The sequence below is a fragment of the Euprymna scolopes genome, chromosome 38, assembly GCF_053919585.1.
Source record: "Euprymna scolopes isolate OS-2025 chromosome 38, ASM5391958v1, whole genome shotgun sequence".
NCBI classification, from domain to species: Eukaryota; Metazoa; Mollusca; class Cephalopoda; order Sepiida; family Sepiolidae; genus Euprymna; species Euprymna scolopes.
Genome location: NC_136519.1, coordinates 19,353,415 through 19,370,924, shown reverse-complemented (window position 1 = coordinate 19,370,924; position 17,510 = coordinate 19,353,415). Strand labels below are relative to the sequence as shown.

General features: G+C 34.0%; 2 protein-coding genes across 2 annotated transcripts in view; both read left to right on the top strand.

The window, feature by feature from the left end:
• LOC145263083 (DBH-like monooxygenase protein 1) overlaps window positions 1–17,510 on the top strand; it is a 414,483-nt gene that overhangs the window by 113,094 nt on the left and 283,879 nt on the right. The gene's annotated exons all lie outside the window — the stretch shown is intronic.
• The window catches only part of LOC145263084 (orexin receptor type 2-like), a 661,665-nt gene that overhangs the window by 485,172 nt on the left and 158,983 nt on the right, over window positions 1–17,510 (top strand). The window lies entirely within an intron of this gene.

Sequence of the window (17,510 nt, the reverse complement as noted above, 5' to 3'; positions counted from 1 at the left end):
CAAACCTAAATATTATTTTTACTTAAATAAAAATAACATTAATGCACTAAGTTAGGTAAAATTTGCATATAATGCTCTGCTTTACGGTTGTTGTAAAAATGGAATGGAAATTTAAATTTCGTTCCCTTTTAAATTCGGTACATTTTTACATTACGCCAAACTCATCGTTCACATTCGACATGTCAACTTTTATACGTTTTCGGGTATGCTGACAAGGTTAGGGGTGTCTATTCCGAAAGCCGTTCTTAACATGAGTACATTGGAGTGTTTATTCGTTGTAAATGTACTCGACAACCTATAAATGTCGACATTTACAGTGTGAACGGTAAGTTGGACTTATGTAAAAAATAATAAAGATATACCAAACTAACTTTTTTCGCTTAAAAATGGAATTATTTCCCTTTCGTTAATAATTTTTTTTTTTATATTTTGTGCTTTATATATAAAGTACAATTGTTGAATGTTATTCTTTTGATTATATTCTTTTGGGGAGCACATTTAAAAAAAAAAAGATAAAACGGAGCGAAATTTTAGTTTCCGTTCCATTTTTACAACAACCGTGCCAATAAGGGGAATTTATTAACTAGGATTTGTATTAGAAGCTGAGCACTTATTAAAATTATTTAATTGTTGAATTTTTTGCATTTTTGTTAAATTTGTTAGTTTGCAATCGCTGATAACCCACTCAAAAAATTGAACACAATATGAAATTAAAAAGAATAGTACTCATGCAGAATTGGACCCTCGCCCACATAATTCCAATTTTGGTTAGGGTTCGACCGGCAATCACCGGATTCAACCGAGCGTTGTTCAAATGTTGAAACACTAAATCAACATTTTATTTATTTTTGCATAACTAATAAATTAATGATGGAAGTATTTTTTCTGTTTATTCTCTTAACATCTGTTGACAAAAAAACACTTTGTACATTCTCTTGAAAAAAAAATCAAACTTTTCTCTACTTTCACCTAACTATTTACAGTGTTTATATAAAGCATTCGTCTTTTCTTTTTCTAATAAAAATACCGTTTTCAAAAAGAAACGTTTACTGCCAAAAGTCTTTGTTAAAAAAATGCAAGTTTTCCTTAAAAAAAGCCCTTTCCTCTAACAATTTACATCTTTTTTAAGGAAAAAAAACAACCTTTATTGATTAAAAAAAATTGCAAAAAAATAATAAAAGTAAATAAACAATACAAAATGCAATTTTTCTTGAGGAATGTGTTCCATTTTAACAAACAGAGCTACAGCAACGTGTAGCCGAGTACAGCAGTATATATATATATATATATATATATATATATATATATATATATATATATATATATATATATATATATATATTGGATGAGCTATTGTACATGTAATGCTATTTGTAATATGAAGGTAGGGCGAATAACATTTCAATACCTAAATGTTTGCAACACTGCGTTCGGATTCGTATTAAAACGTACAAAGCGAGCCGGTATTCAAAAATTGTGTGCAATAAATTGGAAAGGGCAATAACTCTATCTTTTAATTGAGTAAGTTAAGAGATACGCACAGAAACCTTCTGAAAATAAAAGAAACGAGATTGGAGCAATCAGTGCGTATGAAAATGGAAAGATTTCTAGAATTAATAGAAATTCACGACGCTAACATCTTTTTAGGGAAGCGATCGAACTTTTCGGGCAATCTATTTCCGTCGCATCTGCATATTGGTTTGCTCTATTTCGATTCCTTTTCATTCTCTTTGACACTTAAAGTGAAAACCTGTGTTTAGTTCATGAACTCTGTCATATAATGAAGAGTACCTATAACGATTCAGGGAATAAGGGATTGGAAATTAATAACCAATAAAGGTTTTTCTTTCTTCTTCCTCTCCAGTGAACATCGGACTTGCTTAAAAATTACTATTGGTTGGAGTGCGTTTACAATACGATTGAATCGATTTCTTCATGGAATAAGCTTGCTAAGTTGATTAAAAATTATGGACAAGGTTGAAGGAAACGTCCGTGCACCATGTTAACATTCTTTTGAAAAATATCATGGTTTTAGTTTGGTGAAACGTCGAATGAATCTTAGATTTGGACATGTTCCAGATAAACTTCATTGACCTTTACTGTGACCGAAAATGCGCTTTCTACCAACAAGACAATAAAACTCACAAACTACTAGAAAGACTAGCAACTAGATTGAAGAATTGGAGGACGTGATTATCTACCGTATCCACCCCATGTTCCAGACATTGCTCCATCTGACTACTGTCTATACCGATTGATGAAGATACTGAAAATAATCATTTGCTTCATATATATATATATATATATATATATATATATATATATATATATATATATATATATAACATTTGAATAATACCGAAAGTTGTTTTTATTAAGTTTCTTTATCAACATATTAAAAAAAAATGTTTTTATTAAGTTTCTTTATCAACATATTAAAAAAAATGTTTTTATTAAGTTTCTTTATCAACATATTAAAAAAAATTGTTTTTATTAAGTTTCTTTATTAACATATTAAAAAAATTGTTTTTATTAAGTTTCTTTATCAACATATTAAAAAAAATTGTTTTTATTAAGTTTCTTTATCAACATATTAAAAAAATGTTCATCTGAGACAATGAAAAATGGTCCGTTTTAGAGCTTTATAGCCGACTGGTCTTGTATTTGAATGGAGACAAGTCTATTTAAATATGCCCTATTATAAACATGACGATTTCAGAGTATGTTATAAATCCAATTTTTATCCAACCTGGAGATTGACAGATTGTTTATAAAATCGGGTGACCGAAATTACTGTTTAAAGGTTGAAGACATTGAACTCAGTGAAATCTACATCAGGATTGTAAAACGAAATAACGATGCCGCAGTCTTTGTCTTTAACGCGTTTGCACGTCTCTCGCTTTCCTCCTCCTCCTCCTCCTCCTCCTCTCTCTCTCTCTCTCTCTCTCTCTCTGTTGATAGATTCTTTATATAAAATTGGGTGTCCGAAGTTACTGCTGAAAGGTCATAGGCAGTGAATCCATTTCGCAATGTTGCACTGAAAATACTGCCAGTAGCTTTATTCTTTGTTTCTGTCTCCGTCCTGTTGATAAGTATTAATCTCTCTCTCTCTCTCTCTCTCTCTCTCTCTCTCTCTCTCTCTCTCTCTCTCTCTCTCTCTCTCTCTCTCTCTGACGAGATAAGAATTGTAATTCAGTCTGGATTCGATCTCGGTCGGAAAATGCACGTGTTGGTCGCGTGCAGCCAACTCACGAGTTCTTAAAATACTCCTTAATTATTAAAAAAAAATATATATTTTTAGTCCCACGACAAAAGGAGGGTGGACCTATAAATTCACCGTTGTCCGTTCGTCCGTCCGTCCGTTCGTTCGTCTGCACTTTTCTCAATAACTACGCCTTTGAATTTTTAGAAATTTTTCACAAACATTAAATATGATATGAGTAAAAAAGTAACCGGGAAAACTTCGGTTGCCCCCTAAGGGTGCCTTTCGGGTTAAAATGGCTAAAATTGACACTTTTGTGCTTATTAAAAAAAATTGATGCCTGGATTTTTATAAAACTTTCTGCATTCTATAGAATTTTGTTTGTCTATACTTCGCAATAACTCTTGGGTATGCCCCAGGGGCTCTTTTAGGGCTAATAAAAAAACACTCCATTTTGGGGACTATTTTACCATATTTGTCCAAACTTTTCTGTGTATGTCTATTTAGAAGTTTTACATAGTGCTGAACTCAAATTTAAATATGTTAAGACCTTGGAGATTTTTAGGGCTAAATGGGGGAAGGGGGCAAATGGACTTAGACATTTCATTTTTTTTTTTTTTTCCACGGTGCAGAACTCGAATTTACATATGTTAAGGCCTAAAACTGCACCGTTTGTTCATTTTCACCAGGATTTGATATGCCCTGGGGACTTTTGGGGCTAAATAGGGGAGGAGGCAATTGCTGAATTAGTCATTTTTTTATGTCTGTTCACTGTGCACTCACGGGGGACCATGCATGCTTCACTTGTTCATAAGGCAACGTGTCTATCGCATATTTAATAAAGCGTTGAATTCCTCTTCCGCGGTTTTCCCAGTAATGAGAAGAGGACCTGTCAAACAGACGTACCAGACGTCATATTAACCCGATTGATCGAAAGGGCATATGCCTATTGTTTTTATCATGTTTAACACCCGGGAAACTAGTTGCCATGCCAGAACTTAACAGCATCTCCAGAGATATCATCATCGCACGAACAAACCAAGATACACTCCTCATCAAGCGATTGCAACACGCATCAACATTTCGCAGTAAGTATAATTACATAGAAGAGTCCGCATTGGCACTCAGAATCTTTAATAACAAAGTCCACAAAAAAACACGTTTATCATTATGTTCCTGAATTTCTTAGATAAAGATAAGTCCTATTAGGTGGATTATTCGGACTACTATTTTCAGCTTGAGTATCATTTTCACAACGTGTTGGCCGATGTAACTTCGAACCTTCTCCACGTATATTGTGTCGAAATCGGGAATCCTGTGGAGCCGTAACGAAAAAGAATAAGGTACTTGTTAAATAAATAATTGTAGAATATTTGTTTATTTTCCTAATATTTCGTTGTGATTTGGCTTTCAAGCGCACTTGATGCGTATTTTATTTTAATCAAATTAAAACGTTTCTATATGAACTCTCATTTTTATTCTCGCGTTGGCTACGCACAGTTCAAACATTTCAAAATACAACCGCCAGATACAACACGCAGCTCTTTGCAAACAGACTTCTTTCTCCAACTTTACAACATGGCAAGGAAGAAAAGGGAAAAAAGAAACAAAACAGCGCACTGAAGATGGAGTATACCTCTGAAATATATTTGCGGTAAATTTCAAACAAGTAAAATATTTGTTTATTTTCCTTATATTACGTTGTGATTTGGCTTTACAGCGCACTTGATGCGTATTTTATTTTATAGAAATGATACATTTCTTTATAATTAAACGTATATAAATATATGTACGTACACAGAGAGAGAGTGTGAGAGAGAGAGAGATGGATAGATAAATAGATAGATGAGTAGACGCAGATAGATAGATAGATAGATAGATAGATAGATAGATAGTCAGAAAGATAGATAGATAGATAGATAGATACAGACAAACAGATAAATAGATACAGACAGAAAGAAAGACAGATAGATAGAGAGAGAGAGAGATAGATAGATACATAGATAGATAGATAGATACATACATACATACATACACAGACAGATAACCCTGAACCAACAGAAACAATTTGATAGATATTAGATAGATAGATACCCACAGTAGAGTTTTCACGGCACGTTTTTGATAGATAGACAGACATAAAACCCTAAAACCAACAGAAACAATTAGATAGATATTAGATAGATAGATAGATAGATAGATAGATAGATAGATAGATAGATAGCACAAAATGTCAAAGAGATATTTAACTGCTGATGCGCATAATTCTATCAGACTAAACACATATTCGCATCACGTTGTTGGTAAGCGTAAACTTCACATGTCTTTCAAATTGTGTTGATTTCGCAATGGCTGCGAAATTGTCCAATGTTCACTGTTGTAAATTTAGCCGTCACAATTGAGGCGTTCTTTTTTTTTTTTTTTTTTTTTTTTTTTTTTCGTTTACGCGTATGTGACAATTGATTTGGCTGGACAGTAACCACTGTCGACGTTTAAAAAAATCGGTGTAGATTGAGTGCACGGTTTATAAAATGAACAAAAGGTTAAAAAAAATGTACAGGAAAAAATATTATATCTATGGATTATGACACAAACACCTGGTTTTATTTCTCCTCCACTAGTGAGTCTGTTTCGCTGTTTAAAACAGGAGCGGCCATTTTGTTTTGTTACCATCTTTCCCGCCACATATTGTATCTTTAAAACGGTTTTAACACTCGGAATATTTATTGTATTCAGACAATGTGCGATTGCAATAAGGGAAGCTAACATAGTTAAATTGCTATGGTGGCACTGCAACCCTTACCGAGACACTCAATTTTGGTCATCATGTTATTTTTTTTTACAAAGAAATCACTACTTATCAAGGCCCAGAGGCCACTTGAGGATCAGAGTTAATGGGTATACATTAGTCAATGTGATTATAGCGTAGTAAACATTAGTAGTGGGAATTTTGTAAACTGGATTACTTAAGGAGACGGTTCATCAAGAACTTGTTCACATTGGACTTGAAGACAATCAGATTGTAGTCAGCTGGAAAGCAGGCAATCGGAAGAGAGTTCCACAGGCGTGCAGTTCTAAGAAAGGATCTTTGTTCATGGAATCTACGTTTAGGTTTAGGCACAGATAAAGAGTGTAGGAAATTATTGATAGTGGTTTTGGTTAGACGAGTGTTTTCGTGAAAGTTTGGCGAAAGGAGACTATACATCGAAGATTAGCTAAGCACTTAAGCTATAAAAATAGCAGAGACAAGCTTGCAACGTATTTTCGTTTTGTTTTTTTTTTCCGTTGATGGAGCATTCATTCGGATAAAGATGTTAATTCTTGGGAGGATCGACGCATAAAAAGAGCATGATATCATAGCAACAGAGCAGATATGACACTACTCAACATAACAAAAGGACAAGATAGTACATGGCAACATCGTTTTATAACAGAATAAATACTACATGATACCTTCTTTTAAAAGAGTACGTAATACGTTGAAGGATTATACAAACTCACCTTTAAAATAAGAAAGGTGATTCGTGGGAGGAATGTCTTTTGACAACACATCAAACATTGTAGATTACAGGCTGGGAGGTACAATCACAGTCATGAAATCCATCATTATATCATTGTATTTGAATCCTTTCAAAGATTCTTTACATAACTCGATACTAGTGCAGGAAATATATATATATATATATATATATATATATATATATATATATATATATATATATACATATATATATATATATATGTATATAGACATTTTATATATGCAGTATTTTATATATATATATATATATACATATATATATATATATACATATATATATATAGACATTTTATATATGCAGTATTTTTTCATTATATAAATTAGAGGTTTTTTTGTCTATTAATTCTATTTTCGATTATTTCCAACTTCCGAATAAAAGGCTTCACTTCTGGCGGGAACTGGCTGTTGCAATAACTATGTTTATCATAAGTCCGAGTTTTATTATTATTGGCTCACATGGAGCTTTCACACAAGTCAACAAACGATCTGATTGGAAACCTGTGGTGTTCTCTGGAGGCTGAGTGACAACAAGTCTCCCCAGACTCCAGTTCTCTCTACCTCCTTCGATAGCATTTGCAAATGAATTTGCATCATCTTACCATTGATTTCTCGCCGGCAGTGGCCATTGGTTTATACTGGAATTTGAGTGGCACTAAGCCTCCCCAAAGTCTCAGTTCTCTTTGCGCATGTCCAACCGAGGTCTGGCTGGCGCTCTCTCCTCGGTCTTTCAGTCCTTCTTGACCCTTTTCAGCTCTTTAGTGCCACCTTTTTATTGGGAGGAGCGGTGGTGAAACTATGGGGAGATGCATGATGGGGGTGTAGAACTTGTAGATATGCAGCTTCGGTGTTCTTCATTCCCTGTAACGCTTATTCGTTATATTGTCTTCTTGTATTATTCTCCGCATTCTAGGGGTTTCCTTAATATTTCAGTCGTTTTCATTATCGTTAGTCGTTGTACTTTTGCAGTTATTCCTCTGATTTCAATTTCTGACATTCTTTTTTCGAAATTTTTCGGAATTGTTCCTAGTGCTCCTACTATTATCGGTACTATTTTGATTTTCTTCATCATCCAAATCCCTTTTAACTCTCTGGCTAGCTCTGTGTATTTGCTTCGTGTCTCCTTTGTTTTCTGTGGTCAGCTGGGACAGCAAAGTCTACGATTTGACAGGATTTTTCTTTCTTGTTAATTATTACGACATCTGGTCTTCTTGCTTGGATGAGTTTGTCCGTCTGTATGTCCATGTCCTATAGGATTTTGTGGTTCTCGTTTTCGAGTGCTGTTGCGGGTTTATGCTTGTACCATTTGTCTGTACGCTCAAAATACAGTCGTTTGCACAATTCCCAGTGCACCCCTCTCCCCACTTAGTCATGCCTGTTTTTGTATTCCTTTTGGGCCAGTTTGCTGCATTCACTTACTATATGGTTTATCGTTTCGTCTCTTTGTCTACAGTCTACATTTGCTGTTTTCTTGTGTTTTATCGATTCTTGCTTTGATATGGTTGGTTCTTATCAAGTTATCTTGTGCCGCAGTTATTAGAGATTCAGTTTCTCGGTTTATATGTCCTTTTCGCATCCATGTCCAGGTGTTTTTGTTATTCTCATCTTTTGTCATTCTTATGAATCTTCCGTGGAGTTGTTGCTCTTCCCACTTTTCTTTTCTCGTTTTGTCATTGTCTCTCTGTTTTCTGTTTTGTTGCTTTTTTCAATGTCTCGCGCTGACATAATTATCCTTTCAGTGTTTTATATATATATATATATATATATATATATATATATATATTGCAATCTTTGCTTTCGTATAAGCTGTATCGCCTGAAGAGGTATCTAGTTACTAGTAACTAGCTGACCGAAACATGCTTATGACCGTGTAGCAACACACTAGTGCATATGTAAAAACAAATAAAGAGTGTATATATATATATATATATATATATATATATATATATATATATATATATATGTATATATGCACACACAATTGTATAAATGCAACTTGTCTGTGTGTGAGTTTGTTCCTTATAGATTCCCAAACGGCTGAACAGATTTTCCCTAAAATTTACAGAACTTTAGTGTATAAGTGTGGGAGTAATCTTGGTTAAGGTTTGTGTCAAAATACTCCCGATAATTACAGAAAATCGATAAGCGGAACCATTGTTTTAATTTATTTATCATCGGTAAAGCCATTTTTTCCATGTCATCGTTTAGCAACAATGATAGAAAAACGTGCCGTGAAAACTCTACTGTGGGTAATTGATAGCGTGTTTATGTATTATTTATTTTTTGTTTCATGATGTGGTCTGTAAATTCAAACTTCGCACGTACATTTCTTTTCTTTTTTTATTAGCTACAAAAAAATTTATAAGTCTTTAAAATTTACGTGTTTTTTTTGTTTTGTTTTGTTTGTTTTGTTTATTTTTGTTTTTGTTTTGTTTTATTTTTTTTTTTATTATTATTATTTTTTTTATTTATTTTTTTTTTTTTTTTGCAGGACGTGGTCTGTAGGTTCAAACCCCGCACGTAAATTTCTTCATGTTTTCTTTTTTTCGTTAACTGGAAAGAATTTATATGAAATAATTTTATGAAAGAGACAATAGATTCTCTAGAGTACAATGTAGAATAACATATATTTTGGACTAAGTTACTGCATGGAGGCATGTGAAGCTTCCTCCCGGGCGATTTCATGGGTTTCAGTGACAATAAAAATATAGGAGTGTGAAATATTCGTTTATTATCATTCAGTCCCGGGCAACGTCGGGTCTACCTGCTAGTATATATATATATATATATATATGTGTGTGTATATATATATATATATATATATATATATATATATATATATATATATATATGCGAAAAAAGATAAGGAGATAAGGATTAAAGGTGTATGCATGACCAAAAACCATACTGAGATCTAATATGAATTGAGGGATGAATATCATTGTTTTAGCGATGAAAGAAAATGAAATTATATTTTAGCTCCACCATATCTGTTGAGCTTTACACATCTTGATTATCTTAAAAAAGCTTTCTATACTTCTTTAACCCTCTTCTATACAAGGTCAGACCAAATAATCTGACACATTTAATAAAAGGCAAAATAAAGTAAAGAAACAAAAAAATGTTTTTATTTAAAAAGACATTTAATGCCATTCTGTTTCATTGGGTTTTAAAAATTAAATCAGTCACATGGGATCCGTTACTGTCCACATACTGTCGAAGGCGTTCACAACAGTTGTCTATAACTCGGCGGGTCACTTCATGTGGAATGGCAGTAATTTCATGACGAATTTTATCTTTAAGTTGATTAATAAATCGAGGGCAATTAGTGTTTACCTTTGACTTGAGGTATCTTCAAAGAAAAAATCGCACGGATTTAAATCAGGTGAATAGGCGGACCAACCGATGTCATCACGCAATGAGATCAAATGTCTAGGGAACATCTCTCAAAATTCCCATCGCGCGTCGAGAATTGTGGGCTGTTGCCCCATCCTGTTGAAACGAAACATTGTCTATATTGTGGAGTATATTCATTTTTGGTTGAGTTTTGTTTTAATGCAGATCCAGTAGCTCTGAAGTTGGTAATTTGTAACAAGATCTTGTTTTGATCTGGTACAGGATCATGTCTACCAAGATTGAAGTGCAAACGTGATGCTCGTTGTGTTGCAGTTATAGATTCGTTTGTTTAGATAAACGTCTCCACAATGAAAGCGCGATGCTCACCAGTCCAATTCATGTCAGCAATTGAAAAAGGTAACGAAAAACAATGGCATTATAAAGAAACAAAGTAAAATGGCATTATATGTATATTTCGAAAATAACACTTTTTGGTTCTATACTTTATTTTCCTTTTATTAAACCTACAAATGTGTCAGATCATTTTGTCTGATCCTGTACAAGCATATATAATTTTTAAAAAATAGAAACATTAAAATATGTAGAGTTGAATGTAATAAGTAAAGAAGAAATCGTTCACGTGTGTGTGCATTATGTGGCTATACGACTTACCTTCAGATGGGATCTGAGACAGAGAGAGAGAGAGAGAGAGAGAGAGAGAGGATTAAAGATGGCGGTCGTGGATTTATAAGGTGTAGTCTCGTGGAATCGCACGAGATATCATCGCCCACTGCACACATATGCAAATGGAATGGAGTCAGTTTTCTAATAAAATGCCTGTTGGCAGAGTTGGTGGGGAGAACACGTGCTAGAAGTTAAGAGAGAAAGTTGATAGTGACGAATTCTAGCCGAACTTTTGTTTATTTTATTTATTTATTTATTTATTTATTTTGGTGTTTACCAGCCCATTTAACTGCAAAATGGTGGAAGGGTCACCAGATAGCAATGAATTCCTAAAACATAAACATACTTTTATGAATGAAAAATGAGAAATACGAAAGTTTATAAGAAATTATTTTTATATGAAAATATAAGTAAATAAAATTTACTTTCGTATTAATAAATGTTTATAATGCAACACATGTTGGTGTAAAGAAGATGAGTCAATACAGTTACAATCAAAATGTTCATAGTGTGATGGCAGCGTGAAATTGTGTGTGTATGTGCGTTACCTTTGTTCTTGTAAGTGTGCGTATATGTGTGCACGAGTGATGAACAGTTGGATATGTTAGTCATTACGTTCTTCCGTTTCGCCACCCCGGCGCGAAGGCATGGGATGATATGTTCTTGGCTTTCTTTCGTTCGATCGACTGGTGGAGTCTCTCAAACTGATTTTCTTCACCAAGTCTCACAGGAATATTTAAGTTTGCACTGGCTTACTTATTAGCAGTAGCAGCAGTAGAACCAGAAGCAGTAATAATAATAATAGTAGTAGTAGTAGTAGTAGTAGTAGAATAGCAATAGTCGTAGTGCTAATAGTAGTAGCAATAGTCGTAGTAGAATTAGTCGCAGCAGAATTAGTCGCAGTAATAATAGTAGTCGTATCAATAGCAATAGTTACAGGAGTAATAGTTTTAAAAATCGTAATAGAAGTAATAGCAATAGTTGCAGTTGTAATAGTATTAGCAATAGTCATAGTAGTATTAGTATTAGTATTAATATTATTATTATTATTATTATTAGCAGTAGTAGTAGTAGTAGTAGTAGTAGTAGTAGTAGTAGTAGTAGTATCAACTAGCAACGGTCATTGGTCTTCTCTAGGATTTGGGTAGCAAAGGTCTTTTCAAACTTTCAGCATTCTCCACACTCTTCCAGTGGAGGTGTGATTGGTGCTCTTCCCTCTCTATCCGATCTTACTTGACCAATGACGACTATTTTGTAGCGCATCATCCGAAGCTGGTGCAATCTCTTTATTTTTTTTTATAAGGGGAGATTTAAATGAACATTTTTTTTTTGTCACTTTCAGTTGTTTTCTATTCATGGTGATCATTATTTACTCACGAGGAATTCACACCCGGCTATCACTGGCGAGCACTCACTAGCAATAACCTGTGGTGTTCTCTGGAGTTTGAGTGTCAACAAATCTCCTCAGATTTCCAGTGCTGTTTATCTCTCTCGATAACCAGCGCAGATGACTTCATTTTACTGCAACAGCAGCTTACCTTTGATCTCTCACTGGAAACATCCACTGGTGTTTGGGTGGTAAAAAGACTCCTCAAGACCCAAGTGCCCTCCTCATTTATTCAGTAGAGGTGTTTGGTTAGTGCCTTTCTTCTTCGGTTCTTCCTGACCCTTTACGGCTCTTTGGTTTGGCGCTATTCGATTTAAACGCAACCATTTTTGGTGTGGGTAGAGTTGCTGACTTAATATTTTTATATTTCGATTTTCTTGGTTCTCTGTAATTGTGTCTTGTGTTTGTGTTTGTTTTTATTTCTATTGCAGTATTCAAGTTACTAATTCGTGTCCGTAATTTAAATTAGCTGGTTTCCACAATCTAAGATGTTCCTTGTGATTTCAGCAGTTTTTTTTTTATTGCCATCTGTTGTATTTTCTCAGCCTTTCTTCTGGTTCCAATTTCTCCCGTTCTTTTTTTTTCTTTTTTTTGTGATTGTTCTTACGATTATTAATGTTATCTAGACTTTCTTCGTGATCCATATTCCTTTCAGTTCAGTTTCCTTATCACTTCCGTCTATTGGTTCGCTTTTCCGTCTAACTTAATGTTCACTTTGTGGTTAGCTGGGATTGTGAAATCTATGATCTGACAGGATTTTTTCCTCCTTGTTAACTATTATGACATCTGGTGCCCTTTGCTTGGATGGATTTATCTGTTTATACGTCTGCGTTCCATAGGATTTTACGATTTCCGTTTTCAAATAGTGTTGCCTGTTTGTGTTTGTACAATTTTGTTCGGGTGTTCAAGATAGAGTCGTTTGCATAGTTCCCAGTACTGCCTTCCTCATTTTGTCGTGTATGTACTTATCTTGCTTTGGAGGCTAGATTTCTGCGTTCACTTATTATGTGGTTCATTATTTCGTTTCTAGAGTCTACATTTGCTGTTTTCTTGTGTTTTAGCGATCTTAGCTTTGATATAGTTGGTTCTAATCGCGCTATTTTGTGCATCTGTTAGTAATGATTTATTCATTATTATTATTATCATAGTTCGTTTAGTAAAAACTATATAAATGAAATAATAGGTCGTGCGTTAACAAACTAATAAATCTGTCGATGACATATTAAACAAAATGTATATCTTCCATAACATAAATGTTTAATGTATCAACCTCAACGCTAACGGCATAATGACTTCATAAATATACGACATAATCACGTTGACACACTGGTTCTCGTTAGATCGCCGAAGTTAAGCAACGTTGAGCCTGGTCAGTACCAGATAGGTGAACAATTTGGGAGTTCCAGGCGCTGTGTAGGAGGACGTCGATACTTCCCTGCAAGAGTTGCAAAAGCCTAATGTTGTCATCTTCCCTTACGATGATATACATGCGACTGGGGACCGCTTGTGAATTTCATACTCTCATGGAACTTCCTCCTTTGAAGGAAGCCGGTTAAACCCGCTTTAGATTAGTGCCGTTTCCATTTTCCATAGCATGAACACTAACCAATAGCAAGAGGGAAAAAAATAAAGAAAAAAAAACTTCGGTCAAAGTTGGTCAAGATGAAAACACCTTATATTTAGCCAATCGATTCCATGAAGTAAACATAAAAAAGCAACGTTTGATGTAGTACATAAAATGAGATAAGAATGAAAAAGAAAATATCGATGAGACTCAACCAATGTACTCAGCGACTAAGTTATTGGGGAAAGCGATAACAAGCAAGTAATGCCTTTCTGGCTTTTCAAGATATCGAATATCCGTAATAATATTATTGATTTATTTTACTTGTTACTTTTTGTTATAGATGTGTGTGCGTGTATATATACACACACACATACACTATTATATATATATATAATAGTGTATGTGTGTACATATACACGCACCCCCACACACACACACACATATATATACATATATATATATATATATATATATATATATATATATATATATATATAGAAAGTTATAAAATATATATATGGGAATTACGCTACACAGAATATTCCGAGTTTCATCAGGCTTATGCGAGGCTTTTGTGGTTATCTCGCGTTTTTATATACGCACCTTCTATTGAATTTTTAGTTAACCAATCAGCTTTCTAGTTTCAACCGCACACTTCCTAATCAGCCAATTAGCAGGCACTTACAGGACAAAGGCCCAGTTGCCCTCCGGTTCACCCGTTCCTTTGTGTGTGCTATTTTAGCGGAGAGCGGGAATATCTAGTGTCCTGACCTATTTTAAACCTAGGTTAAAAGTGTATTTGTTAAAAAAAATTTTATGTTAGTTTATATATATATATATATATATATATATGTGTGTGTGTGTGTGTGTGTGTGTGTGTGTGTGTGTGTGTGTGTGTGTGTGTGTGTGTGGTAAATTATGTATATGTATGTTTATTTAATTTGTTTATTTTCTCTTGTTATATGTATATATATATACATATATGTATATATATATATATATAGAGAGAGAGAGAGAGAGAGAATGAAAAGGAACAAACTGAGTTACGTGTTCATTCAACGTTTTGTCTTTATTTCGAGACTTCTTCTGGATGAATGAGATTAAGAAAACAAAAACCCCATTATAAATATTTGGAAATTTGTTTCATGTGCAAAGTGTGACGCTCTTCTATTTTGGAAACGCAAAAAGATGTTGGAAACTCAAAAAAGGAGGGAAACTTGCGTTGCTAAAGAGATAGAGATTTTTAATAACGTCATATAGTCGTTAATATATATTTTTTTTAATATGAACGCAATTAATATTCTCTCTAGAAAAAATATGCCACTTAAAATTCAAATATAGGTGTGTAACAGAAATGAAATGGCGCTACATTATAGAAACCTCCACGTTGTTTAATTGTGCTTGAATTTGCGATAAGCGCTGATTCTAGGAGGCTCCGGCGCGGTTTATTTGAAATAAATTCATTTGAAATGAGAGACTTCTCGAATCAGCGCTTATCGCAAATTCAAGCACAATTAAACAACGTGCAGGTTTCTATAATGTAGCGCCATTAATAAGTAAACTTTTATTAAAAGAACACAATTTAATTGTAGACACAGGTCTTCTCGCACCATAGAAACACCCCCTGTAATAATTATTACATATAATCTCCATCAATAAATTGCATAAAAAACCCACACTCATTTCATTTCTTTCTTTTATTGCATTGCTGTTTTCATCTAAAATTAAATAACATTTGTAGGTGTGCAAATTAAATCTCTTTGCCCCAAACAAAATAATAAAAAAAGAATGAAACAAAATAACACCTCCTTCTGATGTAAAATGCACCGCATTTATTTTTTAACAAAAACAATAAGATGAATAAACAAACGTCCGATCGGTGAAAGTTTTTTCGAAGTCATTATGATTAAAATGTTAGATGAAAGTCCTTTGTGGAATCAAGGAGTTTAGAAGTTAAATTCCTGTGTGAAAATAAGGAAATTATTTTAAAGTTTGTGTTTTATCTGGCGAAGTTCACCTTACTTAAAATTCCCATGAGGAAAGTAATTTGTGAGGAAAGTAATTTCTTGTTATTAATTAGAAAATGTGCGGAATGGATGCGTGTGTGCATAAGTTATTTTTGAGTGTCTGCGTGGCGTGTGTAATCATGGTTTTGACGGCTTAACCCTAGAAGACTGTTTGATGGGTTTTTATACTTTTTGGGCCGGCTCCAAAAATAAGATTGCTACTGCTGATATTTTGGTTTTTGGAATAGCATTAAAAAGACAATCTTCTGAATTTTCTCATTGGTCGTTTGTGTCACGTGATACTGTCGCTAACTACGTCCACCAGAAATATGTTCATTTTACTTTTGTTGTTGTGAGAAAAGTGTGTGGGCGTATTTGAAATTGTGCCGTTGCTGGAAGAACATATTTTCGTGCAAAATGCGCGGAGAAATTTAAATGTATGAAGATTCGTATTTGCGCACGAGCGTGTGTGTGTGTGTGTGAGAGAGAGCGAGAGAGAGAGAGAGAGAGAGAGAGAGAGAGAGATTGCACCATAGGATTGGAGTTTTAATCCAAATCCGTGGCTCAATTTCCTCTCTTCTATTTGTAATACTCATATTAAAAAGCTTCACAAGTTATTTTAACTTTCGAAGAATTATCTTCCACCACCACCACCACCCTATATACTCAAAGTTTGATTAGTTTGAACTCATTACTACAATACGAAAAACATACCTAGATAAAACCTTACCCTTTACACACAAATCATAGTAGCATATAATTATATAATAACCACTTATCAAGGCCCAGCGATCACTTGAGGATAAGGGTTAAGAGTAGTCAAAAGGACAATATAGTAATCGTTAGTAATGAAAATTCGGTAAATTTGTTAACTTAAGTGGAACGATTCATCAGGAACTTGTTTACATTGGACTTGAAGACAACCATATTGTAGTCAGCTGGAAAGCAGGAAAACGGAGGACAATTCCACAGGCGTACAGTTCTAAGAAAGAAACTTTGTTCATGGAATCTACGTTTAGGTTTAGGCACAGATAAAGAGTGGGGGAAATTATTGATAGTGGTTTCAGCTAGACGAGTGTTTCTTGTGAAAGTTTGGCGATGGGGGGACTATAGATTGAAACTCAGTCGAACACTTTCCATGAAAATAACGATAAAGCAGAGACAATCTCGCAACATCTCTTCTGTGAGATAGAGGTTGCAGGGAAGAGAAAAGGACATCCTTTACGAGGCTACGAAGCCTATTTTGAACTCTATCAAGGCAGGTTGAGTCTTTTCTAGCAACTCTTGCCCAGATGTGGCAACAGTACTCCATCCTTGGATGTATCTGGTCTTATATAGATAGAGAATTGCATCGTATGGACAACCATTTTAGTAAATCTCGTGTCCTATGAATAGAGCCAAATGCGATCAATCATATGCTTTCTAATTCATCAGCTTCCACAGCATAAAACGCTTCATTATTATTGTTATTTTCACTTTTATAATCATTGTTGATATTTTCATTTTGTCCTTGTTACCTAAATCACACAGATTTGTCTTTATATTTTTTTAAGAGGGGAAAATCTGAAACGAAAGGGAAAAATATAAAATCTTGAATACAAAATCAAACGAAAAATGAACTTCACTATTTTTTTTTTTTTTAATATTTGGACACTTATCTTTTACTAGCAGGGCGACCCGATGTTGCTCGGGATTTAAAGAGAATTAACAAACGTTCCACACTTCTGATACTATTATTGTCATCGAAATCGGTGAAATCGCTCATTCGTCAATCAAATCAAGTAATTGCC